Source organism: Fukomys damarensis, unplaced genomic scaffold (genome assembly GCF_012274545.1).
Source record: "Fukomys damarensis isolate Sample0158 unplaced genomic scaffold, DMR_v1.0_HiC HiC_scaffold_12, whole genome shotgun sequence".
Lineage (NCBI taxonomy): Eukaryota > Metazoa > Chordata > Mammalia > Rodentia > Bathyergidae > Fukomys > Fukomys damarensis.
Genome location: NW_022900924.1, coordinates 51,778,566 through 51,787,765, shown reverse-complemented (window position 1 = coordinate 51,787,765; position 9,200 = coordinate 51,778,566). Strand labels below are relative to the sequence as shown.

The following is a 9,200-nucleotide window of genomic DNA, read 5'->3' as shown; positions in this document are numbered from 1 at the left end:
CTTTGTCAGAGAGATCCTGACATATTTGTGTGTGTCTGCACCTGGCTTGTTTCAGAGGTCATTTCTACAGCTTGATGCTGCCATTTTGAATCCGAGAAGCAGGGACACCTGGGCTTCCTCCCTTCAGTCCGGAAGTCACAGGGGGTCCCCCCACCCCCCCACCCCCGGCTGGCTGACCCTGCGCCCCTGGCTGGCAGATGGAGTGCAGGTCCTTGGATGGAGCCCTGGGGGTCTGGTGGGCAGCTGTTCTCCTTTGGTGTCACTTTCTGGGCAAAAAGTCCCAGAGTTTGGGTTATTAGCCAATCCCCACCCCCGGCTGGCTGACCCTGCGCCCCTGGCTGGCAGATGGAGTGCAGGTCCTTGGATGGAGCCCTGGGGGTCTGGTGGGCAGCTGTTCTCCTTTGGTGTCACTTTCTGGGCAAAAAGTCCCAGAGTTTGGGTTTTATTAGCCAATAAAATTAAGGAAAAATGCTGGGGAAAAAAAATCACAGTACTCTGTCGTTACTCTTGTGAATGAATAACCGAGCTCACAAACAGACTATTAATGTCTAAATGGATTTTCTGTGCCCCATGCCAAAGCACATTTCATAAAGCTACACAGGGATGGACCGCATCCCAGTTAATAAAAACAGTTGTGGGTGAAGGATGTGTGCCCAGCAGGTGGGGAGCTCACCAGGGCTGGATTGCTGCAGTTGCTGCTTTCCCTGGGATTTGATTTGACTTTTTTTTTTTTCTGGACAGGGTCTCACTATGTAGTTGAGACTGCCCTGGAACTCACTATGTAGCCCAGGCTGGTCTCGAACTCACAGCGATCCTCCTGCCTCAGCCCCCCGAGTGCTGGGATTACAGGTATGTGCCACCACGACCAACCTTGATTTGACTTTTTTAAACAAAAAATGTATTACTTATTGAACTTCAACATTATTACCAAACCCCAACTTTTAAAAAATGTATTTATTGAGCAAGTTCTTGAAGGGGGAGGGATCTTTGTGAATTATCTTAGATAATATTCAACACTGTACCCTCAACCTGTTTAACCCAATGATAGTTGGCTCCTAGTTGTGAAAGATATTTCTCTTAAAATCACACTGGCTCTATTTATTGGAGAAACCTCCTCCCAGGTCAATGTATGGTTCTAGAATTTTAATTCAACACTGTAAGGGTTGATCAGGTTCTGATCTGAGGATACCTCAGTTCAAAGAATTAATTGTGTGATTGTCTTTCTTCTTCACAAACTGTTATGACAAGTAGATTTCAGAATTTAGAACCTCTGATATGCTCAACCAGTTAAGAGAAGAAAGAATTCAAGAAACTATGGAGAATGTGAAAGGATTTTGGTCTAAAAAAGGTAAAGTTCCATTCTTTTCTTTTCTTTTTTTTCTGTACTGGAGATTGAACTCAGGACCTTGCATTTTCAAGGCAGTTGGAGCGCCCCTGATCTAAATCCTGCCCCCTCTTTTTCTGAGGCAGACTCTTACCTATGTAGTCCATGCTGGCCTTGAACTCACTATGTAGCCTAGGTTGGCCTCGAACTCACAGTGATCCTCTTGCCTCTGCCTCCCAAATGCTGGGATTACAGGTGTGCGCCACCAGGCCTGGCTTCTCTGTTGTACTCTTAGAAATCTTTCCCATCCCCGTAGACGCCTTAGTGAGGATCCGTGGCTGATGGCTGGATCAACTTCAACCTTCTCCTCCAACAAGGCTATTTGTAACAAGGCTAGGGAATGTGTGGCACTGACCACAGACTGCTTGGACAAAGGAGGGGGCTCCTTTTTGTATATTGAATACATGTGGTTTTCATTTTTTTCACATATGTAGTACAGATATAATGTACACAACTGATAAAATAAAAAAAAATCAATTTAATGTACGTGTGGAAATGTAACAAATGGGAACGGTGGGTTACATCTAAGTCATCAAATTAAGACTGAATTATTATTTGTTTGTCTGCAGTAAGCCTGCACCTAGTATGTAAGGGAAAAGGAAGCTATTTTTCTTTTCTAAATTTTAATTAATTAATTAATTAATTTGGTACAGGGGATCGAACTTGGATCTTTGTGCTTTGAGGCAGGCACTGGAACCACTGAGCTAAATCCATGGCCCTCTAATTTTTTTTTTTAATTTTGGAAATTTTTGAAGCAAATAAAAATAACACGATTAAGCCAGGCATGATGGTATATGCCTGTAGTCCTAGCTATTTGCAGGCTGAGGCAGGCTGATCTCTTGATCACAGGAATTTAAGACCAGCCTTGGCAGCACAGCAAGACCCCGTCTAAAAAGAAGTAAATAAAAATAAACCAAATTAATAACATGACTAGATTAATGAACTCAGACTATCCTCTGTGCTAGTCCTCTGAGTTTCATTCTTGCTTGGGACCTGTAACTCCATTTTCCTTTCCTAGTTCTCCTTTGTGGGAGGGGACTATCTATCCAGTGCCTGCCCCACCGCTGTGTTTTGGAATCAGAATTCGTTTTCTGGTTTCATAGATCTACAGATGGACAGAAATTTACCCAGGATGCACCACACCCCCAGTCTAGTGTTTAGCTGATGCAGAGGATGAAATTCGGGAGTTTCTGAGATGATGATATTTAGATGAGCTTTTGGATTTAAGCATTGATATTGAAATGGATTAAAACTTTTGGAGACTTTGGGATATGGTGAGTGTATTGTGTGTGGGGGACAAATGCAACTCCGAGTGTTCCCCCCAAATTTATGTCCTTCCTGGACTGTATCTGAACACAGCATAGCTCTCCATGAATGAGCACATGAGATCAGGTCACATGGAGGAGCGTGGGCCATCAGTCCAGTGTGCGATTGGTGTCTTTAGAAGAAGAGAAGTCGCACAGAGGCACACGGGGAGTGAATGATATGTGTAATAGTCAGGTGTGCTGGTGACACTGGTAGCGAGGAAGACAAGGGATGGATTGTCCCCTAGAGCTCAGAAAGTTTGACTTTGGATTTTTAGCCCATGATGTGTGATAAGGAACTTCTTTTGTTTGAAGCCATGCAGCCTATGAAATGAATACAATCTGTGTATGTTGGGTCTGTGATACTGGGTTGATATACTGTGCACATTAAAAAATATATATAGGGTTGGGTATTTAGCTGAGTGGTTCCACTGCCTGCCTCACAAGCGCAAGAACCCGAATTTAATCCCTGGTACAAAACAAAAAACCACCACCAACAACAACAACAACAAAAACAGAAATGGATATTGAAAATGTGTAAAGATGAATAGCCAGCATTTAAAAAACAATTTTGTATTGTTTACTCATAGTAAGCAACAGCTTTGAGAGCAATGATATGAGGGGCCTTTTGGAATAATTTTACATTTATAGAAAAGTTGCAAAGAGGAGCATTCTCCAGAGCCTTCCCTGGAGTGGGTGGGAAGCAAATGGTGCCTCCCGGATTGGCAGGCAGCTGTGAGACCTGGGGAGAGCCCTAGCTTGCTCTCACTGAGGTTGCTGTCTTCCTGCCTCAGTTTCCCCATCTGAAAACAAGGATGAAATTGTGAAGATGAAGAAAACCCTTGCTCTGTCCTGGTGAGTTAAGTCACCTGGAAGAGAAGGCACATTTTCCTCCTCCGTGAACAACAGTAAGAGCTTCCAAAGGGCAGAACATGAGATCATAACACGCAGAAAAATAAATCAGACATACAAGCTTAAATGTCACACGGTTTCTCTTACAGGAGACACCTAAAATATGAAGAAAGAGAGAGAAATAGGAGATAACAGCAGATAGAGAGATAAATCTTTTGCAAAAGGGGAGGGGACCAAGAGATGGAGCGAGTGGGAGGGAGGGAAGATGGACGAAAAATAATGGTGATCTGTTCTGCACATGTACCAATGCCCCACAAGGACTGTGGTCATTACGCACCACAATAGTGAACTAATAAGAAATAAAATGTGAGGGCCAGGGGTTTAGCTCAGTGGTTCCGCCATCTGCCTTGCAACACAAGGTCCCAACTTCGATCCCGGTACCATAAAAAAATAAAGTAAAATAAAACTTGAAAAAAAGGCTCTAAGAAGGGAGGGAAGTTGTTTAACCCTCGGCAGCCAGGTTGTCTTTTCCTCCCCTTCTTTACCATTCAGCCTTGTTCTCCTCATGCTGAGTTCTTGTTTGTTTGTGGCTGCAAACAAGTCAAAAGGCAGATCAAATATCCCTGTGGTAACTTTGGATGTGCCATGAACATTTGTTCTGAACACTGCAGCACTCAGCTGCTAGCACTAATAGTGTGTGTGTGTGTGTGTGTGTGTGTGTGTGTGTGTGTATGTGTGTGTAAGAGAGACAGAGACAGAGGGAGAAAGGGAGATGAGGGGCGGGGGGAGCCACGGGCCGGTGAGACTGGTGACCCTTAAGGACCTTCTAGCCTTGAGCTTCTCTGCATCACAGTCAGCGGAATCCAGGCTGGGTCCTGCGTAGGGAGCAGTCCTCAGCTCTGTCTGGAAAATTCCAGGAGGAGGCTTCTTCAGTACATATGTCTCAGAAGAGCTGATTTGTTCTAAAAGGAGCAAGTGCGTGGGCTGCTGCGCACACCGCTCTTCAACACCCTCCCCTCACCCCCACTTCTGCCAACCCCAGCCTGGCCCGCACCCCCGCCCCACCCCCTTTGATGACAAAGACCACAGAGCACCCATGTCAGGGCTGGTTGTTCCTAGACGATTTGGCTGATGTTTCTTCACACTGACTCCGCTTTTAGAATCTCTGGGAAGAAGTTTTCAAGCATACACATTTCTGGGCCCCACCCTCAGAGATTCTGATTTCACTGGCCTGGGGAGAGGCCGAGGCATTGATATTTTTAAGAAGCTTCTTTGGTGATTCTAAGGTCCAGCCAGGACTGAGACTATTGCTCCAGTCCTGGGTTTTCCAGGCCACCTCTAATGGATGGCAGACTTGTCTCTTGCTCACCAGAGAGAGACGCCCTTGTTCACTTGTCTCACTGTATCCCCAGCAACACAAATATTTGTTAAATGTAAGATCAAACTTACTCCTCAGAGCCCCGGGGAGTGCCTTGGATGCCAGGAAAGGTTGGGGATGGAGGCCAATTTACTGGGCTCTAAGCCCTCACTCCTACTGGCACACCTCACTCGTATCTCTTGGTTTGTTCCTTACGCTTTCCGGTCAGATCTCTTAAATGTCCCCTAGATACCCAGAGAATTGCTTACAGGTGATGGTGCCCTTAAGAGGCGCGGCCTAGTGGGCGTGGCCTCAAGGGGGAGACTCTAGGACTCTGGCACAGTGTGGGACTCCCTCCTTTTCTTTAGTTCCCTGGCCATGAGGTGAGCAGTCTGGTTTCTCAGCTATGGACTACCGGCTGCTCCCATCTGGTGCCCCACCCACCCAAAAGCCAGGGGTCTGCCCCATCCGGGACTGGAATCTCCAAGACTGTGTTCGGAAATAAACCTTTTCACTTTATCAGTTTATTATCTCCCGTATTTGTTACAGTGGCAGAAAGCTGACAAACAAAACGTGGAAACCCCTTATTACGGATACAGCGTGGTGCTTCTAGACAAAAGAACAGGGGAAATTTCCCGCGATGTGACAAAAGAGCCTGAAGAGCAAGCATTCCCATAATAAAACACGTACTCATTAACAAGTCAGCTTTTGCAAGGAGAATAATTTAGCTAGACGATTATGGAATTGAATACATTACAGCCATTTTTCCTAATAGACTATGTTTTTGAACAGTTCATAGATTTATAGAAGAATCTTGATAATACAGGGAGTCCCATATATCCTATTCCTAGTTTACTCTATTATTAATAATAGCTCATGGGGCTGGGGATTTAGCTCAGTGGTGCCACCACCTGCCTCGTAAGCACAAGGTGACGAGTTCGATCCCCGGTACCAAAAAAAAAAGCTTATGTCAGTGAAGCACATTTACTACAATAATGAACCAACATGGAGACATTATCATTAATTAAAGTTCATACTGTTTTCAAATGTCCTTAGTTTTTACCTAATGTCCTTTTTCTGTTTCAGGATCCCATCCAGGATCCTACATTTTATTGCGTTGTCACGTACCCTTGTTTCCTTCTTGGGTATGGCTGTTTCTCATTTTCCTGGTCGTGAAGACCCTTGAGTACTTCGCCAGGTTTTATGGAACGCCGCTCTACCGGAATTTGCTTCTCTAAGGTTATACTAGGGATGGATTTGGGGGAGGAAGACCTAAAGGCAGAGTGCCGTTTTCACAGCGTCACGTCAGAGGAGCGTACTGCCCTAGGTAATCACAGTGCGCGCTGGCGTCGACCCCCTGGCTGGTGGAGTTGGTCAGGATTTTCCACTTACAGTTAAGCTTCCCATCACCCTGCAGCCTCCTCTGACGCTGTCCTCTTTGGAGGGAAGTCACTGGGCTCAGCCCACAGTGAAGGAACGGGGAGTCATAGAACCTTGAGGAGACAGTGTTCATGCAAAATATTTTCTCCCTAGATATTTTTTCTTCTCTTTTCATCTCTGTCCTCTCCTTTTCCTTCTCCTTCCCTTCTTCCTTCTTCTACTTCTTTTCCCTTTGCTTTTCTTTCTCTTCTCTCATTTATATCAGTGTAGTCCCTGGATATTTATTTAATACTTTGGGTTATAATCTTTTTTATTTTCTTTTGTATCAGGGATTGAATTTAGGACCTTGCACTTGCGAGGCAGGCAGCAGAACCACGGAGCTCAATTCCCGGCCCTGGATTATAATCTTTATTTTGTTGCTTAAATAGTTCCAGTGTTGGACAACTGAAGCTCTCTCAGATAGCTCCAGTGTCTGTTGAAAAATCTAACTGCCTTTTAAATGTTATTCATTTATTTTTAGCACTTTTTTATTTTCTGGGACTAGAAGGCACTACCAGTTTATCATGTATTTCCAGCTCCAGACTGTAGCATTTTAAAATGTATTTAAATTGTTCATAGGTATGCCTTGATTTTAAATTAATATATATTTTTTTCATGATAACCAAAAAGTATAAAAAAGTATTGGACTAGTATGTCAGGCAGAAATTTGCAGTCCTGGTCAGCTTTAAAAATTTGTAAGTTAGGGCCGGGGACTCAGCTCAGTGGCACCATGCCTGCTTTGTAAGCACAAGGTCCTGAGTTCGATCCCCATTACCACCACACACAAAAATTGGTAAGTTATTGTGATTCACTTTCTTGGTTGAAATAAATATTGTTTTTATACTTAATTTGGTATTCATGACTGTGTGTGATAAAAGTACTCAGTCCCAGATCTTTCCTGGTGAATGAATCCCTAGTACACGTTGGCTGCTTGACTGAGTCTAAGTGTGAAGTCGGTCTTCCAGGACAGAATGGCAAAACTGAGATAGGAACATGCTGGCCCAGCTCAGGGGCCAGGAGAGCCAAGCCTGACTGCTGACTGTGAGCCTTTGAGAATAGCCCTTCTTCGCCAAGAATGTTACTTTAGTTAGGGCTGGGCGTTTAGCTCAGTGGTTCCGCCGCCTTCCTTACAAGTGCAAGGATCTGAATTTGATTCCCAGTACCAAAAGCAAAACAAAACAAAAAAGCAAACAGAAAGAAGGGAATGGAATTAATATGAGAAAATAAAAAAATGGAAACAAAGTCTTTGTAGATAAGGAGGGGTGAGGAGTTGAAAGGAGGGCAGGGGAGTGGGGAAAAAATAAGAACCAATATGGTTTATGTAGAGGTGCAAATTTCCAATGATGAATGTCATTATATTGTATACCTTAAATGCACCAATAAAATTAATTTAAAAAGGAAAAAAACCAAACAAAAATGTAACTTTAGTTGTTATATATTTATTATTTCACTAAATGTACAATGCTAGCAATTCAGTTAATAAATTGATAAATTCAGTGAGAATATCCTCTATGTTTTGGTCATATTTCCAGGAATAATTTGAGACAATAAGTAAAACAAAGTCTGAATCTATAGTAGAGAATGGATGTGGCAGGTCTCAGGGTCCTGAAATTCTCCAGGAGAGTCTTACTCTCCTTTTGGGTGTCAAGGAGGAACTATCTGCATTGGATCCTGACAAATGAGATCCTTATCCTGAAGAGGAGGGGTTGTTTCAGCCTGAGGAGTGGAGTTTGGAAAGGCTTAGCGTCACCGTCACCATCACCGTCACCGTCACCGTGGAAGGGCTTCCCAGGCACAGCGGAACCCTGGGGCCCTAAGCAAGCCCAAAACAAGATTATGATGATTTCAGTGCTCTTTCCTAGATTAACAGTTTGTCTGTAGGATTCATCGTAGAAACTAAAACCTGAGCAGTTCATGGCAAATAAGAGGTGTTGACTGAATGTAAAAAGAGATATTCACTCTAAATTGACTTCTTTAAAGTTTGTGAATATTTGACTATAAATATATCCAACATAACATTCTATAAATAGTAAAAAAAAACAAAAGAACTTAAATTTCCAACAAAGCAGACTGAGTAGAAATATGGCACATTCACTAATATGACAGAAATTCATGTAGCTATTAATAAATGATAAAATATATTTATAAATTCAAAAGTTTGGGGGTATTTTTTTTTTTTGAGCAGGGTCTCACTATGCAGTTCAGGCTGGCCTTGAACTCACTTCTGCCTCAGCCTCCTGAGTGCTGGGATTACAGGAATGTGCCACCATACCCTTTCTGAAAGAGTATTTATATTATTGAGTGGAATAGAAAATTACTAAGATAATGTGTACAATATGAACCAGTTTTGTAAATTTTATATATAAAGCCGGTCATGCCTGTAATCCCGGCACTTGGGATGCTGAGGCAGGAGGATCGCTGTGAGTTTGAGACCAGCCTGGGCTACATAGTGAGTTCCAGGTCAGTCTCAACTACATAGTGAGACCCTGTCTCAAAAAAAACCCAATAAATGAATAAAAATAAAATGTGTGTGTGTGCACGCGCGTGTATCAGTATATGTCTACTTGTGAAATATCTGAAATTTTGCAAATAAATTATGGGTTATTTCAATTTTATCCTTTTTTGTTTATTTATCATCCCCAATTCCTCTGTAATACACATACACATTAAATATGTAAAAAGAAAAATGTTTTTAGAAAATTACAATTTTGAGAAAAAAATATTTACTAAAACCAACAAGTGCCAGGGATTTAGCTCAGTGTACCACACCTGTCTCGCAAGCACAAGGTCCTAAGTTTAATCTTCGATACAAAAAAAAAAAAAAGTGAAAACCAATAAGAGAAACCAAAAAACTCCTTATGCAAATTGTGTGTTATAGCCACAC

General features: G+C 42.8%; 1 long non-coding RNA gene across 2 annotated transcripts; it reads left to right on the top strand.

Moving 5' to 3' along the window:
• The first annotated feature begins 812 nt into the window (after positions 1-812).
• LOC117285726 lies at positions 813-6,477 on the top strand. 2 transcript variants are annotated; one of them, XR_004516847.1, is made up of 3 exons: positions 813-849; positions 1,252-1,348; positions 5,984-6,477. It is a non-coding gene; the product is annotated as an uncharacterized LOC117285726 (long non-coding RNA). The 2 variants fall into 2 exon arrangements; XR_004516848.1 differs by lacking the exon at positions 5,984-6,477 and adding an exon at positions 5,447-5,726.
• Positions 6,478-9,200: the final 2,723 nt, after the last annotated feature.